Below are 22,805 nucleotides of genomic sequence, written 5' to 3'. Positions count from 1 at the left end.
AAATGATTTATTGTTCATAATAGAGGTGACAGTTGGTCATGAAGATGTGTGTGTTTTCTGAGGACAATAATGCGCTGTCTGTCATATAAGGGTAACATTTCATCAGACAGGACATTTGAAAGATAGAGTAGGAGGCAGTTTGCTCCAAAAGTGTTTGGTGTGCGTTTTATCACACTGCCCACATCATTTCTCACTGTATGCCAAAAAAAGGGCCTTGAGGTAGATGATACGTGACGAGAGCATACAAGAGAAATGCGTAAACAATGCCCAGAAGCTTGTATTCTTGGAATTGAAGTGATTTAGTGGCCAACTGTTTTGGGAAATTACACTGTAAAGATGTCAGATCAGCCAAGTGAACAAGGCCACCATAGCCCCAAATGAAAGAACTGTTGGTGAATCAGTGGCAGGGAAGAGAGAAGGATGGGGTTGGGATGGGGGGAGAAATGGGCAGGCTATTCTCCTCCACCACACAGACTGATGATGATGGTGTGAATTGGTGGGACAATAACCACTCAGGAGGAATTGTGAGGGCACCGCGGGGATGGATGGTTCTCCAGCAAAGAGGGGACAGAAGAAGGGAGGATATCCTGCTTCCTGCTAGGGTAAGTGAGGGAAGGCCAGACCGTGCAGACCCATTGTAGAGAGCTCAACATGGAGCCCTGTCACCCTGCACCATCGTGGGCTGAACGAGGCTGGGGTGGGCCTGAAAAAAACACAATCATACACCGTCATGTACTAACATACAGAGCAATACATGCACAAAATGTAAACACACATGTAAATGCAGTCATACACAGTCCATGCTCATGTGAAATCATATCATAAAACAGATTTGTTTCCCTTTTTTTCTTTATTATTTTTTACCCCAAAAAATATGTTTCATTTGTACAAACTCACGCTTTATTTTTGTGGATAATATCATAACCTAGCAAGGAAAATACATCTGGGATGTATAACAACATTGATGTATATTCTTACACATTCACTGCACTTAGTAATAGAATAGAAAAATCATATATTCTATGTTATAAAATCTGTAAGAAGTGACATGACAGGTTTCTTACATTCTCAAAGTGCCATCGTTCAGGTTGGGGGCAAGGGGAGTTGGAGGGTAAAAAAAACAACTTGGAACAAGGAGGAAATAAGATAACACTGAGACAACACATAATCCTCTGACAGTCAATGTCATCCCTCCCCTTTACGGGAACACATTGCCGAAGAGTTCCCTTTTAACTTGCAAAAAGCACCACAATGTCGTCCTGTCCCTCCTTTCATCAGAATCATCATTATGAAATGGATCAATTTCTCTTTGCTGTGCCGCACACAGTAATCCTCTCCAATTCTTCTCATGTTCTCCATAACATCCAATTATCATCGCTGTGTGAGCCCGTTGTTGTTTTTGTCTTCCTTTGGTTTGGTGACTCCTTAGTCTCTGTCATATAGTCCATTGTAGTCCATGGTTTTTTCTCATCTGTGGCCGGCAGCTCAGATCAGAACATCCTCTTGGTGTTGAAGACCTTCAGCTTGGTCATGAAGTTGAAGTAGATGAAGGCCAGACAAACAAGCAAGTTCTTCATCAGGTAGAGGAGTGGCGTTACAAAGCCGAAGAAGGCGATGAGGCCGATACGCACGAACAGGAAGGGCAGATCCTGCAGAGCCACGCCTAACGACGACAGCAGGGGACTGTGGGGCATGACCATCAGCCGCAGGCACGACAGGTAGCTGAAGATGTAGATAGGGAACACCCAGCCCGAGTAGTAGACGGCCGGGTGCCCCGCCACCCTCACCATCTCCACCGTATCCATCCAGAACAGAAAGCTGTCCACAAACACCTCGGCTCGGGCGTCGCTGGCACACAGGAAGCGCAATGGGCCTGTGTAGGCGTATGGTGAGACGTCGCGGTCCGCGGACATGCTGGCCGAGCGTGCCGAGCGTGAGCTCAGGCCTGAGATGCTGAACTGTCTGCCTTGCATCTGGTTACCTGGCATCCCCTGGAGTGTCCCATTGGCCTCTGGTCGAGACCCTGCCTCGTTCTGGTTCTGGTCCTGCCCATTTGGTCTACCAGGTTGCCCTGGTTGTGTAGGTTGCCCGGGCACAGCTGGCGTTACGGGTGCCGCAGGGTTTTCTGGGTTTATCGGTGTCACTGGGGTTACGTTCGTGAGGACAGTGGAAGGGATCTCAGCATCTCGGTCCAATTCGTTAGCTGGATGGAAAGAAAACAGCACATGGGTATGTTAGCCATGATAGAACAACCCAGATCAGAACATCTCATTATGGCACAGACCCATTGAGCACACCACGTCATTTCAACGTGGACAACTGGGTAATATTTGGTTGAGACGTTGATCGATGAGATTACAACCTACATTCACTCACTCAAAAAGACAGCCAAAAGTTTGTTGAATTCCCAATGTGTTATCACTATGCTTTCAACCATCTAAAAGCAAGGCCAAATTTCAATGGAAAAACAATGTCTGATTTTTGGTTTGGTTGTCACCGAAATGTGTTATCACTGCACTTTCAACCATTTAAAAGCACAACAATGTTCAAATGGGAATACGTCAGATATTTTGTTTATTTATAAAACACCTTAATGTGTTATCACTGCGCTTCATTTTATAGCACAACCAAATGATCTGTATTGCAGATGAGATTACTTTAAAGTACATACACTATGCATAGTGCAAATGATCAATGCTGTTTGAGATTCTTTATTATAGCAATTGTGAAGATCTCCACAGACCTGCGACCTTTGTATGCGGTCTTGAATATGCACACTTTCTATGATTACTTAAGAGGACACTATAGTTACAATAACCTTTAAATGTGTTACTCTTTAGGCCATTTACTGTATTACAAAAGTAATATTGAATTGTCTTTGGTTGAGATGTATCTACTTCTTGGATAGTGTCACGACTTCCTCTGAAGCTGCCTCCTCTCCTTGTTCGGGCAGGCTTCGGCGGTCGTCGTCACCGGCCTTCTAGCCACTGCCACTCCTCATCTTATCATTCCATTGGTTTTGTCTTGTTTATTACACACACATGGTTCATATCCACTCATCAATACCTGTAGAAGTGTTCCCTCTGCCCCGTTGTCTTTGTGTGTGATTGTTTATTGTGGAGGATAGTTAAGCTCGGTGGAGCTCTGTGTATTTTGTATCGCCGGGTTATTTCCCTGTGTGCCTTGTATTTTCCAGTGCGGCTGTTTTGTACACTGGAGTGTTTTTTGACGCATTACTGCGTAACTCTGTATTTGCGGAATAAAGCCTGTTATTCTGTGATTTACCCTCCTGCGCCTGACTCCATCGACATCACCTCATCACAGAATCACACACCAGACATGGAGTCTGCAGGAGAGGAGCACATGCCTGGAGTCGTGGCACAGGTCCGGGAGCATTTGACGATGCTAGCCAGCTTGGGAGAAGCGATGGATCGGGTTCTCCAGGTTGTCCAACGCCTGGAGAAGAGAGGACCCGATCTTTCGGGACCAGCTGAGCGACCGGATCCAGCCACCCACACCCCAGCTTCCCAGAGGGATTCATATATCCCGACCACGGGATTTCGACAGGACAGCTGCCCTCTGCCAGAGATTCCTCCTACAACTGGAGTTATACTTCTCAACCATCAGCCCGGCTCCATCGGAGCGGGAGAAGGTGTCCGCCCTCGTCTCCTGCCTCTCGGGGAAAGCCCTGGAGTGGGCCAACGCGGTCTGGAGTGAAGGAGGAGCCGCGTTGGACAACTTCGGGGAGTTCTCTCGCCTCTTCCGGATAGTCTTCGATCACCCGCCCGAGGGTAGAGAGGCGGGCGAGCGGCTGGTCCACCTAAGACAGGGGACGAGGACCGCGCAGGACTTTGCCTTGGAGATTCGGACTCTAGCGGCTGGGTCCAGGTGGAACGAGCGGGCCCTCATCGACCACTTCCGGTGCCATCTGCGAGAGGACGTCCGAAGGGAGCTAGCCTGCCGTGACACCGCGTTGTCCTTTAATCAACTGGTGGACATGGCCATCCAGTTGGACAACCTGCTGGCTTCTCGAGGACGTCCTGGATGGGGCCTACCCATTTCACCCCACCCCCCAACCCGGATCACGAGAGGATGGAGCTGGGTGGTGCGGCGATCCGGGAGAGCGGACGACAGCGCCAGTGTCACTCTGGTGGCACGAGAGAACACTTCACTGCATGCTGTCGTCAGCATTCTTTTGGGTCTGGAGGCGGCAGTCAGGGCGCTCTCGCATCACCCCAGGTATCAAACACCCACACTCGTTCAGAGCCCTCTGCTGCGCACTGTACCCTACACATCCACTTCCCTGATTAAACGGTAGTTCCCCAGTGTATGGCGCTGGTCTATTCAGTCGCAGCTGGGAACTTTATGGACAGGTCATTTGCACATAGTCTAAGCATTACATTGGTTCCCCTATCCATTCCACTCCCCATCAGAGCACTTGACAGTCAACCATTAGGGTCCGTGTTCATTAGGGAAGTTAGGGAAGATACAGCACCAGTTACTATGGTTGCGCACAAGGCCCATAGAGAGCAAGTCACCTTTTTTATTATTGAGTCTCCTGATTTCCCTGTTGTGTTAGGTCTTCCCTGGTTAGCACTACACAACCCCACCTTTTCATGGCCGCAGACGGTTCTCACGGGATGGTCGCGAGAGTGTCAGGGTAGGTGTCTAGGTGTTTCCATTGATGCAACCATGGTGGAAAGTCCAGACACTACCTCCACCGTGTGCATTCCCCAAGAATACCTCGATTTGGCGCACGTGTTTTCCAAAATGCAGGCGACCAAATTACCACCTCATCAGTCGGGGGATAGTGCGATAAACCTCAGAGTAGACGCTGTGCCTCCCAGGAGTCATGTGTATCCCCTGTCGCAGGTTGAAACGGAGGCGATGGAGACATACGTCTCCGAGTCCCTGTGCTACGGGTTCATACATCCCTCCACTTCGCCCGCCTCCTCGAGTTTCTTTTTTGTGAAGAACAAAGACGGAGGTCTGCGCCCGTGCATTGACTACCGAGCACTGAACAAGGGGACAATACGTTATAGTTATCCTCTACCCCTCATTCCATCGGTAATCAAGTCAATGCATGGGGCGCGCTTCCTCACAAAATTAGAACTTCGGAGTACGTACAACATGGTGCGTGTCCGAGAGGGGGACGAGAGGAAGCCAGCATTCAGCACAACCACGGAGCATTACGAATACCTGGTGATGCCGTACGGTTTGATGAATGCTCCATCCGTCTTCCAGTCCTTTGTGAACGAGGTGTTTCGTGACATGCTTGGTCGCGATGTAGTAGTCTACATTGATGACATTCTGGTGTATTCCGCTACGCATGCCGAGCATGTGTCCCTGGATCGCAAAGTACTGGGCCAACTGTTGGAACAGTACCTTTATGCCAAGGCAGAAAAGTGTCTGTTTTTACAACAGTCCGTCTCCTTTCTTGGATACCGCATTACCACCTCAGGTGTGGAGATGGAGGGAGATCGCATTACAGCCGTGTGTAATTGGCCGACTCCAACCACGGTAAAGGAGGTGCAGAGCTTTATATGCTTTGCCAACTACTATCGGAGGTTTATCCAGGGCTTTGGCAAGGTCGCAGCTCCCATCACATCTTTGTTGAAGGGTGGGCTCCGCTGGTCTGCTGAGGCTGACAAGGCCTTCAGTAACCTGATGGTTCTGTTCACCTCACCCCCCGGTACTTGCCCATCCCAATCCATCACTACCATTCGTAGTGGAGGTGGATGCGTCCGAGGTAGGGATAGGCGCTGTCCTATCTAAAACGCTCAGGCACACCACCCAAGCTCCGCCCCTGTGCCTTCTTCTCCAAGAAGCTCAGCTCGGCGGAGCAGAACTACAACGTTGGTGATCGGGAGCTGTTGGCTGTTGTCAGAGCCCTGACCGTGTGGAGGCACTGGCTCGAGGGGGCGAAACCACCGTAACCTGGAGTACATCCGGGCAGCGAGGAGGCTGAACCCGCGCCAGGCCAGGTGGGCCCTATTCTTCACCCAGTTTGATTTTACACTATCTTACATCCCTGGTACGAAGAACGTGAAGGCAGACGCACTGTCACGGCTGTACGACACAGAGGAGAGGCCAATTGACAACACCCCCATACTCTCGGCCTCCTGCATTGTGGTGCTGGTAGTATGGGCGATGGACGCGGACATAGAGCGGGCGTTACGCACAGAGCCATCTCCACCTCACTGTCCAGCTGGGCTGCAGTATGTAACGTCTCTTGTCTGTGACCGTCTAATCTATTGGGCACACACGTCCCACTCCTCTGGTCTCCCAGGTATCGGCCGTACAGTGCGCTGCCTGACCAGAAAGTACTGGTGGCCTACCTTGGCTAAGGACGTGAGGGTGTATGTCTCCTCCTGCTCGGTGTGCGCCCAGGGCAAGGCAAATAGGCACCTCCCAGTGTGTAAGTTACAGCCCTTACCATTTCCACAACGGCCATGGGCCGACCTGTGTATTGACTTTCTCACTGATCTTCCCCTCTACATTTACATTTTTGTCATTTAGCAGACTCTCTTATCCAGAGCGACTTAAAGTTAGTGAGTGGATACATTTTTATTTTTCATACTGGCCCCCCGTGGGAATCGAACCCACAACCCTGGCGTTGCAAACGCCATGCTCTACCAACTGAGCTATATCCCTGCGGGCCATTCCCTCCCCTACCCTGGACGACGCTGGGCCAATTATGTGCTGCCCCATGGGTCTCCCGGTCGCGGCCGGCTACGACAGAGCCTGGATACGAACCAGGATCTCTAATGGCACAGCTAGCAATGCGATGCAGTGCCTTAGACCACTGCGCCTCTCAGGGTAACACCACCATTCTGGTCGTTGTGGATCGCTTTTCAAAAGCCTGCCGCCTCCTTCCTCTGCCCGGTCTCCCCACGGCCCTGCAGACTACGGAGGCCCTGTTTACAACACGTCTTCCGGCACTACGGGGTGGCAGAGGACATAGTGTTTGACCGGGGTCCCCAGTTCACATCCAGTCATTCATGTAACATCTGGGGGTCTCGGTCAGCCTTACCTCTGGGTTTCACCCTGAGTCTAATGGGAAGGTGGAACAGGTGAATCAAAATGTGGGTTGGTTTCTGTGGTTCTACTGCCAGGACCGGCTGGGGGAGTGGTCGGTGTTCTTGCCGTGGGCCGAATATGCCCAGAACTCTCTCCGCCACTCCTCCACTAACCTCTCGCCATTTCAATGTGTTTTAGGTTATCAGACGGTTCTGGCACCGTGGCATCAGAGCCAGACCGAAGCTCCTGCGGGGGATGACTGGTTGCGGCATACAGAGGAGACGTGGAATGCTGCTCACATCCACCTCCAGCGCGCTGTGCGTCGCCAGAAGGCCAACGCTGACCACCACAGCAGTGAGGCCCCGGTCTTTGTACCAGGTGATCGGGTCTGGCTCTCGACCCGGAATCTGCCCCTCCGCCTGCCCTGCCGGAAGCTGATCCCGTGGTTTGTGGGGCCGTTCATAGTCCTGAGGAGAATAAACGAGGTTACCTGTAGGTTACTACACCCTCCAGATTACCGTATTAACCCCTCTTTTCATGTGTCTCTCCTCAGGCCGGTGGTGGCTGGTCCGATCCAGGAGTCTGAGGTGCTGGAGGTCCCTCTGCCCCCTCTGGACATCGATGTGGACCCGGCGTACTCCGTCCTGGATTCGAGGCGTCGGGTGGGGGGCCTTCAGTACCTCGTGGATTGGGAGGGGTACGTTCTGGAGGAGCGGTGCTGGGTCCTGGTGAGGGATATCCTCGATCCCTCCCTGTTGCGAGATTTCCACCGTCGCCATCCGGCTCGCCCTGCTCCGCGCCCTCCTGGCCGTCCCCGAGGCCGGTGTCGGCGCGCTGCTGGAGCTGCACGTCAAGGTGGGGGTACTGTCATTACTTCCTCCAAAGCTTTCTCCTTTCCTTGTTCGGGCAGGCTTCGGCGGTTGTCCTCACCGGCCTTCTAGTCACTGCCTCTCCTCATCTCATCATTCCATTCCATTGTTTTTGTTTTGTTTTTTGTTTTACTAATCTCACTTCTGCAGAAGTCTGTCTCATGTGAGCGGTAGATTCCCAAATGACCTCACGATTGGCCATTTCCTTATTTCTTTCCTCTGAAAGGTCATGATTGTAAAACAGAGACATCCTCTTTTCTAGTAATTGTCTAGTGAGTGGCAGAATGAGTCAGAAATGTTGTTGTAGCTTAGCTGTGAATGTCTGCTTGAGAGAAATGCCTCCTTCCAGAGTGTTGTTCTGATACTCTCACTCTGAAAGTTTTTAATATATTTATAAACTTTATATTAAAAGCGCAAATATGAAAATATATATTGACTAATAAACTTGTTTATACATTGGGAAAAAATACATTAAGTGATTTCTAATTGTCTACTATTTGCTCTATTGCAAAAGTGATATTGCATTGTGTTTGGTTGTCAATGCAACCGAATATCAACATTTTAAGGATATGTTCACTACATGACCAAAAGTCGAACATCTCATTCCAAATCATGGGCATTAATATTGAGTTGGTCCCCCCTTTGCTGCTATAACAGCCTCCACTATTCTGGGAAGGCTTTCCGCTAGATGTTGGAACATTGCTGCAGGGACTTGCTTCCATTCAGCCACGAGAGCATTAGTAAGGTCGGGCACAGATGTTGGGCGATTAGGCCTGGCTCGCAGTCGGAGTTCCAATTCATCCCAAAGGTGTTCGATGGGGTTGAGGTCAGGGCTTTGTGCAGGTCAGTCCAGTTCTTCCATACCGATCTCAACAAACCATTTCTGTATGGACCTCGTTTTGTTCACAAAGTTGGAAGCACAGAATCGTCTAGAATGTCATTGTATGTTGTAGTGTTAAGATTTCCCTTCACTGGAACTAAGGGGCCTAACCCGAACCATGAAAAACAGCCCCAGACCATTATTCCTCCTCCACCAAACTTTACAGTTGGCACTATGCATTGGGGCAGGTAGCGTTCTCCTGGCATCTGCCAAACCCAGATTTGTCTGTCGGAGTGCCAGATGGTGAACACGTTTCCACTGCTCCAGAGTCCAATGGCGGTGAGCTTTACACCACTCTAGCCGACGCTTGGCGTTGCGCATGGTGATCTTAGGCTTGTGTGCGGCTGCTCGGCCATGGAAACCCATTTCATGAAGCAGTTTGGAACTCGGTAGTGAGTGTTGCACCCGAGGACAGACGATTTTTACGTGCTACGCACTTCAGCACTCGGCGGTCCCGTTCTATGAGCTTGTGTGACCTACTACTTTGCGGCTGAGCCGTTGTTGCTCCTAGACGTTTCCACTTTACACCTTTCAGCAAAGGGTGTGGCTGAAATAGCCAAATCCACCAATTTGAAGGGGTGTCCAAATACTTTTGTATGTACTGTGTAGTGTATCTTCTGTTTGAATAGTTCCATCTGTGCCACTGACTTAGACTGGCTTTAATTCCAGTTTGTCTATAAATTAATAATTTACATGTTGGACCAAAAATGTCAGATAATCTTAAAGAAAGAATAGGACTACAGTGGCTTGCGAAAGTATTCACCCGCCTTGGCATTTTTCCTATTTTGTTGCCTTACAACCTAGAATTAAAATTGATTTTGGGGGGGTTTGTATAATTTGATTAACACAACATGCCTACCACTTTGAAGATGGAAAATATGTTTTATTGTGAAACAAACAAGAAATAAGACAAAAAAACTGAAAACTTGAGCGTGCATAACTATTCACTCCCCCAAAGTCAATACTTTGTAGAGCCACCTTTTGCAGCAATTACAGCTGCAAGTCTCTTGGGGTATGTCTCTATAAGCTTGGCACATCTAGCCACTGGGATTTTTGCCCAAGGCAAAACTGCTCCAGCTCCTTCAAGTTGGATGGGTTCCGCTGGTGTACAACAAACTTTAAGTCATACCACAGATTCTCAATTGGATTGAGGTCTGGGCTTTGACTAGGCCATTCCAAGACATTTAAATGTTTCCCCTTAAACCACTCAAGTATTGCTTTAGCAGTATGCTTAGGGTCATTGTCCTGCTGGAAGGTGAACCTCCGTCCCAGTCTCAAATCTCTGGAAGACTGAAACAGGTTTCCCTCAAGAATTTCCCTGTATTTAGCGCCATCCATCAGTCCTTCAATTCTGACCAGTTTCCCAGTCCCTGCCGATGAAAACTTATGGAGAAAAAAAACATTCCCCCTGCATGATGCTGCCACCACCATGCTTCACTGGAGGGCTGGTGTTCTCGGGGTGATGAGAGGTGTTGGGTTTGCGCCAGACATAGCGTTTTCCTTGATGGCCAAAAAGCTCAATCTTGGTCTCATCTGACCAGAGTACCTTCTTCCATATGTTTGGGGGGTCTCCCACATGCCTTTTGGTGAACACCAAACGTGTTTGCTTATTTATTTCTTTAAGCAATGGCTTTTTTCTGGCCACTCTTTCGTAAAGCCCAGCTCTGTGGAGTGTACGGCTTAAAGTGGTCCTATGGACAGATACTCCAATCTCTGCTGTGGAGCTTTGCAGCTCTTTCAGGGTTATCTTTGGTCTCTTTGTTGCCTCTCTGATTAATGCCTTCCTTGCCTGGTCCGTGAGTTTTGGTGGGTGGCCCTCTCTTGGCAGGTTTGTTGTGGTGCCATATTCTTTCCATTTTTGAATAATGGATTTAATGGTGCTCCTTGGGATGTTCAAAGTTTCTGATATTTTTTTATAACACAACCCTGATCTGTACTTCTCCACAACTTTGTCCCTGACCTGTTTGGAGAGCTCCTTTGTCTTCACAGTGCCGCTTGCTTGGTGGTGCCCCTTGCTTAGTGGTGTTGCAGACTCTGGGGCCTTTCAGAACAGTTGTGTATATATACTGAGATCATGTGACACTTAGATTGCACACAGTTGTAATGCAACAAAATAGGAAAAACGCCAAGGGGGCTGAATACTTTTGCAAGGCACTGTAAATAGGACTAAATCAATTCAAACTTTAAATGCACTTTAAATCATTTTTTTAAATTTAGTCCTATTCTTTCACTTAGATTTTTGTTTGAGATGGAGATGTGAATCCAACATATTAATAACTCACTTGTAGATTACATTTGAAATCAACTAAAGCTTGAAACTCTATTTTTAGTTGAATCCTGGGTTGAATTGAAACAATAGCTGTTCTATATAGGCCTAAATAGTATAATTAATTATATACAGTATGATTAATAAAGTATGGTTTCATTTCATTTAATTAAACCTACTCTTTGAAATTACTCCAATAGCAACATCCTCCATTTTAAGTGGAGGATTCTCAATAATTATTCTCATGATAGCACATTGGTAGTAGTCAGGTGACAAACTTTTGCACATCTATCATTCCAGTGTTAATACGAAATTTTAACTATTTTGCACTATGGCCTATTTATTGCCTTACCTCCATAACTTACTACATTTACACACACTGTATATATATTTTCTGTTGTATTTGTGACTATATGTTTTGTTTACCCCATATGTAACTCTGTGTTGTTGTTTTTATCGCACTGCTTTGCTTTATCTTGGCCAGGTTGCAGTTGTAAATGAGAACTTGTTCTCAACTGGCTTACCTGGTTAAATAAAGGTTAAATAAATAAATAAATATCTAAGCAGGGCTTGGCTGAAACCCTGGATGGGAGACCAAAGGGTAGCTATAGATAGATAAATTCTCCAGTAGGAGGTGCTGCCAAGCTTATAGCTTTTTTTCTGATAGTGGATATAATGTTGAAGATCTGACGTTGTTTCAAAAGGTACAAAATCAACATATTTTATACAAGATTTTGTCTATGTTGAAAATTGGTCAGCATTACATAATCCTCGGGTTGAAATTTCACCCTCAAAACAGTTTATTATTTTTTGCAAATCCAATGTACTTTAAACATAGATTCCACGTCACAGTACGTTGACAAATTACATTAAAACAACGTTGATTTAACCTGTTTGTGCCCAGTGGGGACATAGAGTCCAACAGAGTAGAACACAGCACAACACAGTGATTTTCTCTCTTTGCTCTATAGGCACTATATTTGACCATAGTACAATAGCCTTTCTGGTCAGTGGAAAAGGACAATAAACATTTTGGATCTGGCCATTTCCTCGAATAAACGGATTCCAAGAAAATGACAGCCGTCCTTAGAACAACGTCATGGTTTTTGCCAATTCAGCACTGTTACAAAAAATCTGTTCGTGGGTCATACAGAGAATTTCCTGTTCGTTTCCTGAGATAGAGAACATATCCCCTGATAGTGTGAGTATTGTTGTCGTCATGAAATTACACTATGGTCCCGCTGCATGTGACAGAGGTTGCGCTCAGTGAGTTGGCAGTGGATCGTGTAATGTTCGGTTCAGTAGATGCTACAGTAGCTCAGCCTGGCCTCAGATCCATATGAAGCATACTATACGTATTTATGTACACCTACAAGACGTATGATATGTACTAATGGTCTAGTTACTTTCGACAGAAACGAAAGTAGGGAAGTTGGTCGGGAGGATGGGCGAGCATATACCGCGACGTTCTAGCAATCCAAAGGTAGCATGTTCCACTCGCGTCAGGGACAACTGTAGCTTTTAGCTTATCCTTCCCCTAACCCTTTTCCTAACCTTAACCTAATTCTCCTAACCCCTCACATAGATTATCCTAACCTTTGTCGTTAGTTCTCCTAACCACCAATTCTCCCTGTAATTCTCATTTCTTGTTACAATGCAACAAGCAACATGATTTCAGAGAAAGACGAATAATACTATGTCAACCAATTCACATGCTATCGTACGACCGAGCAAGAAGTATTATACTATACGTCCTCTAATTTGTATGATATTGTATGACCGCTATTCCATTCACAACGTAACGTAATATACACTACATATACAAAAGTATGTGGACACCCCTTCAAATTAGTGGATTGGACTATTTCAGCCCCACCCGTTGCTGACAGGTGTATAAAATCGAGCACACAGCCATGCAATCTCCATAGAAAAACATTGGCAATAGAATGGCATTACTGAAGAGCTCAGTGACTTTCAACGTGACACCGTCATACGATGCCACCTTTCCAACAAGTCAGTTCGTCAAATTTCTGCCTTGCTAGAGCTGCCGCAGTCAAATGTAAGTGCTATTATTGTGAAGTGGAAATGTCTAGGAGGAACAACGACTCAGCCGCGAAGTGGTAGGCCACACAAGCTCACAGAACGGGACCGCCGAGTGCTGAAGCGCTTAGCATGTAAAAAAGCGTCTGTCCTTGGTTGCAACACTCACTACCAGGTTCAAAACTGCCTCTGGAAGCAAGGTCAGCACGAGAACTGTTCGTTGAGAGCTTTATGAAATGGGTTTCCATGGCCGAGTAGCCGCACACAAGCCTAAGATCTCCATGCGGAATGCCAAGTGTCGGGTAGACTCTGGAGCAGTGGAAATGCGTTCTCTGGAGTGATGAACCACGCTTCACCATCTGGCACTCCGACAGACAAATCTGGGCTGATGCCAGGAGAACGCTACCTGCCCCAATGCATAGTGCCAACTGTAAAGTTTGGTGGAGGAGGAATAATGGTCTGGGGCTGTTTCTCATGGTTCAGGCTAGGCCCCTTAGTTCCGGTGAAGGAAAATCATAACACTACAGCATACAATGACATTCTAGATGATTCTGTGCTTCCAACTTTGTGACAACAGTTTGGAGAAGGCACTTTCCTGTTTCAGCATGACAATGCCCTGTGCACAAAGCAAGGTCCATACAGAAATGATTTGTCGAGATCGGTGTGGAAGAACTTGACTGGCCTGCACAGAGCCCTGACCTCAACCCCATCAAACACCTTTGGGATGAATTGGAACGTGGAGCCAGGCCTAATCGCCCAACATCAGTGCCCGACCTCACTAATGCTCTTGTGACTGAATGGAAGCAAGTCCCCACAGCAATTTTCCAACATCTAGTGGAAAGCCTTCCCAGAAGAGTGGTGGCTGTTATAGCAGCAAAAGGAGGACCAACTCCATATTAATGCCCATGATTTTGGAATTAGATGTTCGACGAGCAGGTGTCCACATACTTTTGGTCATGGAGTGTATCTTTCTAAATGGAGGTTGCTAATTTACATACCAAATTCAACGAATTGCCCTGAGACCAGGTTGAGTAGCTAGCCAGTGTGTCACGATCGTCTGGGTAAGGAGTGGACCAAGGCGCAGCGTGTGAAACGAACATGACTTTAATTAGTTAAAGCACAAGTACAAAACAAAACACGATCGTGAAGTCCACAGTAACACTGACTGAACACGGAACAAAAACCCACAAACACAAGGTGAAAACAGACAGTTTAAATATGGCTCCCAATCAGAGACAACGAGCCAACAGCTGACACTCGTTACCTCTGATTGGGAGTCACTCATCCAAACAAAGAAATACAACCACATAGAACAACCCAACCAAACAGAACACCACGAAACGAACACACCCTGGCTCAACATACAAAGTCCCGGAGCCAGAGCGTGACAGTACCCCCCCCCTAAAGGCGCGGACTGCGACCGCGCCTCAAAACCCCAAACAGGGGAGGGCTGGGTGGGCATTTCTCCTCGGAGGCGGCTCCGGCTCCGGGCTTGACCACCACCCTTCCACAATCCCCCCGTAGCGCCCCCGGTCCGGTCTGACCCCGCTGGCTGGATTTGGACCGGACATAGACGGAACGGATTGCTCAAACTCCGTAGTGGAGTAGCTGACCTGATCAGGCACCGGACTGACGACGCGCACCCCTGGCTTGGCGCGTGAGGCAGGAACGGACCGGACCTGGCTGACGATACGCACCCTTGGCTTGGTGCGTGGAGCCGGAACGGACCTCACCAGGCTGACGACTCGCATCCTTGGCTTGGTGCGAGTAGCAGGAATGGGCTGGATCAGGCTGACGACTCGCACCCTTGGCTTGGTGCGAGTAGCAGGAACGAGCTGGACCAGGCCGACGACGCACCCCGTAGGCTTGGTGCGTGGAGCAGGAACAGGCCGGGCTGGGCTGGCGACGCACACCGTAGGCTTAGTGCGTGGAGCAGGAACAGGCCGGACAGGGCTGGCGACGCACACCGTAGGTTTGGTGCGTGGAGCAGGGACAGGCCGGGCCGGGCTGACGACGCACCCCGTAGGCTTGGTGCGTGGAGGAGGAACAGACCGGGCTGGGCTGGCGACGCACACCGTAGGTTTGGTGCGTGGAGCAGGAACAGGCCGGGCAGGGCTGGCGACGCACCCCGTAGGCTTGGTGCGTGGAGCAGGGACAGGCCGGGCAGGGCTGTCGACGCACACCGTAGACTTGGTGCGTGGAGCAGGAACAGGCCGGGCAGGGCTGTCGACGCACACCGTAGACTTGGTGCGTGGAGCAGGAACAGGCCGGGCAGGGCTGTCGACGCACACCGTAGACTTGGTGCGTGGAGCAGGAACAGGCCGGGCAGGGCTGTCGACGCACACCGTAGACTTGGTGCGTGGAGCAGGAACAGGCCGGGCAGGGCTGTCGACGCACACCGTAGACTTGGTGCGTGGAGCAGGAACAGGCCAGGCAGGGCTGTCGACGCACACCGTAGACTTGGTTCGTGGAGCAGGAACAGGCCGGGCAGGGCTGTCGACGCACACCGTAGACTTGGTGCGTGGAGCAGGAACAGGCCGGGCAGGGCTGTCGACGCACACCGTAGACTTGGTGCGTGGAGCAGGAACAGGCCGGGCAGGGCTGTCGACGCACACCGTAGACTTGGTGCGTGGAGCAGGAACAGACAGGGCAGGGCTGTCGACGCACACCGTAGGTTTGGTGCGTGGAGCAGGGACAGGCCGGACCGTACTGGGAACACACACCACTGGCTTTAAACGGGGATCAGGAACGGGCCGGACCGGACTGGCAATCCACCTCAGTCCCTCTCGCCGTGCCTCTACGACTTCCTTCCCTCCTCTCGCCAATGGCTCCCGTAACCCGGTGGCCTTCTCTCCTCTTCTCCTATTTCGCCCTGTGGCAGCCTCCTGCTGCCCAGTCGCCCATGCCGTGTGCCCCCCCCTAAAAAATTCTTGGGGGTGCCTCTCCTCCGTCCGACGATGGCACTGCTGACGCCGCTGCTCCTCTCGCGCCAGGGCCTTGATCCTACCCCAAGGTCCCTTGCCCCCGAGCATGTCCTCCCAGGACCACACTTTGCCCACCTGGGCCATCGCCAGCCTCTCTATCTCCTTTCCCGGCGCTTCCTCCCATGTCCAGTCTGCCTCCGTCTGGACACGCTGCTTGGTCGTTGTATGGTGGGTTTTTCTGTCACGATCGTCTGGGTAAGGAGTGGACCAAGGCGCAGCGTGTGAAACGAACATGACTTTAATTAGTTAAAGCACAAGTACAAAACAAAACACGATCGTGAAGTCCACAGTAACACTGACTGAACACGGAACAAAAACCCACAAACACAAGGTGAAAACAGACAGTTTAAATATGGCTCCCAATCAGAGACAACGAGCCAACAGCTGACACTCGTTACCTCTGATTGGGAGTCACTCATCCAAACAAAGAAATACAACCACATAGAACAACCCAACCAAACAGAACACCACGAAACGAACACACCCTGGCTCAACATACAAAGTCCCGGAGCCAGAGCGTGACACAGTGTTCACTTAAACATGTGTGTTTAATGCAGAGCTTTGTATTCTCACCGTGTCCAGTGAGTCGACAGTGGCGGATCCTCTCCACAATATCAATGCAGATGAGAGAGAAGAGCACCAACGACACGGGGAGCTCTGCAAACGTGTCCTGTCTTATACTGTTATTGATCTGCACCTGAGAGAAAACAACGATCAAAACCAATCTGTGATTCAAATCAGACTACAATGCTAGCTCTGATTGTGATCTAATGAAACCGTCATGTGCCAGTCATTTACCAGCTTGACTTCCCCTCCAAACCTTCTCCAAACACTACATACAACCCTATGAGTGCTATACACTGAGTGTACAAAACATTAGGAACTCCTGCTCTTTCCATGACATAGAATGACCAGGTGAATCCAGGTGAAAGCAATGATCCCTTATTGATGTCACCTGTTAAATCTACTTCAATCAGTGTAGATGAAGGGGCAGAGACAGGTTAAAGAACGATTTTTGAGCCTTGAGACGATTGAGGCATGGATTGTGTATGTGTGCCATTCAGAGGGTGAACGGGCAAGACAAAATATGAAAGTGCCTTTGAAGGGGGTATGGTAGTAGATGCCAGGTGCACCAGTTTGAGTGTGTCAAGAACTGCAACGCTGCTGGGTTTTTCAAGCTCAACAGTTTCCTGTGTGTATCAACAACAGTCCACCACCCAAAGGACATCCAGCCAACTTGACACAACTGTGGGAAGCATTGGAGTCAACATGGGCCAGCATCCTTGTGGAACGCTTTCGACACCTTGTAGAGTCCATGCCCCGACGAATTGAGGCTGTTCTGAAGGCAAAGAGGGAGGTGCAACTCAATATTAGGAAGGTGTTCCTAATGTTTTGTACACTCAGTGTATACCCTCTGTGACACTTGGTTAGTGGGCTAATCACTTAGCTCTGGTATGTACTCTACAGGACACAGAACAAAAGAGACTGGGCTGAATTTATGGCTTCTCTTATGTAAAAGAGAGTAGATAAACCAAGGACCTGAGTCACCCCTGGACCTTTAGGAACCTCTAGAAAGTGCCTCATAGACATCTAATAGGAGGTGGGCACAACACAGAAAGGAAGTGGGAAAGTGCCAGACAGACAGCCAATGTGACCAGGGTGGCTGGGACAGGAAGAGGAACTCAGCTGCTTATCAGTTGCTCCTTGGTCATAGGGCTGTAGATTGCTCCCCTGAGAACCCAACTGTTCCTCTCCACTCATCACCTTTACCCCCTCCTCTCTCATTAGAACCCTGCTATGACACTGCACTTCAAGGAACTTTCATAATGCTGTGGTGGTGCCATAATGGTAGAATAGGTAGACTACAGTCTGCATTCTGCGTAGTAGGGTTTGATGTGCATGGAATCATCTAGACAAGGGATGGGCAAGTTTGATGGGGGTGGGGGCCACAAAAAAACGGAACTTATCATGAGGGGCCGCAGTGGCTCGTGTGTCTGCGCAGTGGCTCGTGGGCCCCCCTGTGAGCAAAACATTTTAGCGGCCCCCCTTGTGACAGCAAAAAATGCCATTTAATAACTAATTTCATGCAATTCTACACATTTTGGAGGCAAATGTTTGCCGATATTAATATGATAATATCGGCAAACATTTGGGCCCCATCTCGGTCGGTAATTCGACCATGCTTACTACAAGTTTAGATAGTCTAGTGGCTAGCTAACTTATAAATAAAAATAGCTGACATGGGCTAATTGAGTGACTGCTGATGCACAAACAAATTTCGAAATTGCACGTTGTGTATTCTATTATTATAACTCTCAACAGTAAATTGAGACCCCGACTGAGTTGGGGGGGGGGCTGCCAGTTGCCCATCCCTGATCTAGACATACAGTAGAATGACATAGAAGTGGAGTAGTACAATCCAGACATTGACGTCTACTTGTTTTCATCGTTCCTCGGCTCCAATCAGGGACTGATTTAGACCTGGTACATCAGGTAAGTGCACTCTCGGGCTACTCAATGGCATTAATCTATTAATCAACTACCGGGGGGGGGGGGGGGGGGACTGAAAACTAGCAGTACTGCAGACCTCAAAGCCTGGATGTGAATACCTCTGACTTAGAATGTCTCTCTGAAAGTGTCCCTCTCATTTCAGAGAGGTAACCAACAGGTCGAGTGTCAATGTTCAAACATAGACACATTGAGACGGGCATAAACAAATTATGGATACTACTGGGGTCACATGGTTTACCTCTGAGCTGGCGATGAGAAAGGCAAAGCAGGGTAATGTGGAAAGGATCAAATAGACCAGGGCCACCGGCCTCCTGAGAGAGAGAGACAGAGAGAGAATGGAGATAAATTTACATTTACGTAATTTAGCAGACGCTCTTATCCAGAGCGACTTACAGTGAATACATATTTTTTTATACTGGCCCCCCGTGGGAATCGAACCCACAACCCTGGCATTGCAAACGCCATGCTCTATCAACTGAGCTACATCCCTGCCGGCCATTCCCTCCCCTACCCTGGACGACGCTGGGCCAATTGTGCGCCGCCCATGAGTCTCCCGGTCGCGGCCGGCTGCGACAGAGCCTGGATTCAAACCAGGATCTCTAGTGGCACAGTTAGCACTGCAATGCAGTGCCTTAGACCACTGCGCCACTCAGGAGGCTCGATAGATAAAGGAGTGATAGTCTGAGTTATAGGCTAGAGGTTTTGAAAAATGAAAATATCGATGCATTTGGAAATGGATATGGCCAAATCAATTGCAGGCCAGTCGAGACTCGGACACAGCACAGCTACAGGTCAGGTTCACGCCACACAGACCAGGCAGCCATTACAACACCCCAAGGCTCTGCTCCAGAAAACACTGTGCTGTTATATCACAGCTCCTAGCTCCTAGCTTAGACCCAGTGGATTCCCAGCTAGGCCACAGACCAGACAAGCCAGACAGACACTCACCATTTCTTCCTCCCGACAAGAAACGTATTATTCATGAACACCATGTACTTCATGGGCACCCAGACCAGCAGGGCAGTGGAGGTGACATAGGCGATGGAGGAGGCCACGATGAGCCAGTAGGCAGTGCTCGCGTCTCCGGGCGGCTGCGCCACACTCTTGACCCGCGCCACGATGAGGGCGAACCTCTGCATGACGATGAAGAGCGGCACACACAGGCCTGCGAACTGCAGCACCTCGCACAGGGCGAACTTCAGCGTCCTCCCCGAGGCCATGCTGCGGCAGCCCCTGTGCTGGGGGGCACTGAAAAAAAGAAAGAAGAGAGGGAGGGAGGGAGGGAGAGAGGGGGCTGTTATCGCAGTGAAGCGACCCTCTGAGGGCTGGTCAGGCCTGGGCCCGCTTTATTGTTTGTGTCCACTAGCATTTTCCACACGCTACAGCCCCAGCTCACTGCTCTGCCGTTTGCTTACACTGCACTAGGCATTGTCTACCTATATCGGCGCCAGCCGTGACGGTGTGATGCGACTGCCCCTCTAACCTCTTTATGGAGGTTACAAACAAATTGGCTCTCTCTCTCTGGCCCTTCAAGGATATTATTTTTCAGAAAGAGGGTGAAGCCTTGGAAGAGATGTGAAACCTAAAGGAAAAGCTCTATGGAGCAGAATCATATGGAATAATCTAATGATAACACCAAACACGCCCAGTCCCATGTTAAATTAGCAGAGAGAAAGAGAGCTCTCCCTCTTTATGCTTTGGCTGTCCTGTGATTTGCATGTTCATTCTGCCATGACTACACATCCCCATCTTGTGGTACGGCACAACACAGTGTTGGACTGCAACCAAAAGCCATAAAACATCAGTCTCAAGAAGCGTGTTTTCTGATACTGTAAAAGAGATGTATAGATGATGTATCCCCGTCCAGACCAGACTGAAATGAGTGTAGGGGAGACAGGAAGAGAACAAGCACAAGGGAAGGAGGGAGGAATAGAGAGCCTGGAAGAAGAGAAAGGTGAGAGAGAGATGAAAAGAGAGGGAGAGAGTAAACTTTGAAGACAAGCTCAATCAAGTGTTACTGAAGAGAAATGGAATTACATTAGTAGTGAATTATTTGATTTGATTTATTCGGCTCTCATTAGCCGATGCCAATTGTGACAGCTAGTCTTACAAAATACTTTACAATTTACATACATTTAAAAACATGAACATGTAGTGTGTGTGTGCATGTATCAGTTACACATACATGTCAGTACATACACACAACAAGTAGGTCACATGGAGGAGAGGCGTTGTGCCGTGAGGTGTTACTTTATTAGTTTTTTTAAACCAGGTTTGCTGTTCACTTGCGCTATATAAGATGGAAGGGAGTTCCATGCACTCATGGCTCTGTATAATACTGTATTTTTTATTTTCCTTGAATTTGTTCTGGACCTGGGGACTGTGAATGCAGATTAGTAAATGACAAATAAAATCCTAATAAAGAGTAACTCTATCTGACTGATATACAAGAAGCTATGAGAGAGATAATCCGACAGGCAATCTGTAGTCGTGAACCTAACCATGCAAATTAACCTATAATAATGAAATGTATTTATACGCACTGACTGGTCCTCCCCCACATACAGTCTGCACTGGGCAGACGTTGAGATTACCATCTAACGCAAACATTGTGCTTGGATCAAATGGCAAATATGGCTCGACTCCCAATTGCATTTACAAGCATCAGGTTACTCTCCAGTGACCCTTTACTGGTGGTGAGGTATACAGCTAAAATACAAATACACTGTATAAATCAAAAGTTAATTACCCCCCTGGTTGTATTCTGCTGAGCGTGCATGCTGGCTATCAATTTCAGAGGTTAATGAGGCGTTCCACCAATTCGGTGCCTTTTGGGAAGTGTACTTGGTCCCTAAAAAAGTTTGATTTCACCTAATTTTTACATTCTGTCATAAAGAGCACATGTTCAACTTTATAAAAAACAAGTTTTCCCACCTCAAGAGGGTAGCCCTTTCCTGCAGTTAAATTATCTAGTGGCCTCATGGGTGGACTATTATTAATATTTTTCATAATCTCATAATTAATCAACATTATTTAATTTTTTTAAACAACGAAAATCTGGTGTTTCTATGTCAAACAGTTTTGTTATATTTCAGTCTGTGATGTATATAAAGTGTAATATTGGAATGCAAACTCAAAATTGTATACATGTCAACTCTATATCTGACATGGTACAGGTGTCTTCTTTTTTTTACGCCCATAACCATATGTGTGAGGTTTATGCTTTTGTTTCAAAGTAGATTTGTGTAAAACTACCAATAAACACTCAGTGTGACCCTGATTTAGCCCACTGCAGTAAAAGGTTAAATAAAAACATGCAGTTTGGATTTAGATATAATTTAGATATAATGGAGGCTTTAAGTGAGAGGTTTAATTCCTTAATATTTACTCATTTTTACCCTCCAAACTCATGTTCGCTACATAAATATGCCTGTTTAACTTTGTCTGGTTTGCCATTTCAGATCAAATGAAATATTATTTTCTCACATTACTTGAAAAAATATTATCCTGGAGTCGGTAGAGCCATGAAAAGATATGTAAACTGCGATATCACAAGGGAATTAATCAGGGTAATTTTCCTGTAGATGGACAGGTGTTTCCCTCTCCACAGTTTCAAGATCCTATCTATTTTGCTAAGTTTACTATGAAAGTTAATAGTTGCAAGATCGTTAGTCTTTTCCCGGATATGTACACCAAGCACATCAATTTCCCCATCCACCCATTTAATCAGGAGACCACATGGCAATTTAAAGTTTGTATCTTTTACAGACCCAATCTGTAATATAGTACACTTATCATAGTTGGGTTTTAGTCCAGAGAAACTGGAGAAATGATCCAGGTTAACCATTCATTTTTAGCCCCTTAATGTTATCATTGGATCTGATTGGATCTAACACTTCAATGGCCATAACAAATAGGTATGGTGACAGAGGGCAACCTTGTTTTACACCTCTTGACAGCTCAACATTTTCAGAGAAGTAACCGTTATTTATTATTTTACATAAAGTAACAGGGTTGACCGTAGCAGGGTTGACGATTCATCTTAAATCAGCTATAAATCCCCTTGTGACAGGGGAAAAGGAAGCTTGTTGTGTGCAACTGGGAGTGGCAATTTAATGCAAGCTTCACAAAAACATTTCAATTGTTAAAACATTTCTAGCCTGTCTATCTTTGGGTAACAGGGTTGACCCGCTCAGTTTCCCACCACAAAACACCTGAACATTGCTGAAAAGAGT

At 47.9% G+C, this 22,805-nt stretch overlaps 1 pseudogene across 1 annotated transcript; it reads right to left on the bottom strand.

Moving 5' to 3' along the window:
• Positions 1–1,490: 1,490 nt before the first annotated feature.
• On the bottom strand, positions 1,491–19,939 carry LOC311149782 (transmembrane protein 236-like; annotated as a pseudogene). The gene is made up of 4 exons: positions 19,519–19,939; positions 18,809–18,881; positions 16,633–16,756; positions 1,491–2,203 (listed from the first exon to the last, which is right to left on the bottom strand). The product of its transcript is annotated as a transmembrane protein 236-like (transcript).
• Between the last annotated feature and the right edge of the window lie 2,866 nt (positions 19,940–22,805).

The sequence above is a fragment of the Coregonus lavaretus genome, assembly GCF_964263955.1.
Source record: "Coregonus lavaretus genome assembly, chromosome: 2".
NCBI lineage: Eukaryota > Metazoa > Chordata > Actinopteri > Salmoniformes > Salmonidae > Coregonus > Coregonus lavaretus.
Note: the sequence above shows the minus strand (reverse complement) of the source record. Positions and strands in the feature narration are given on the sequence as shown.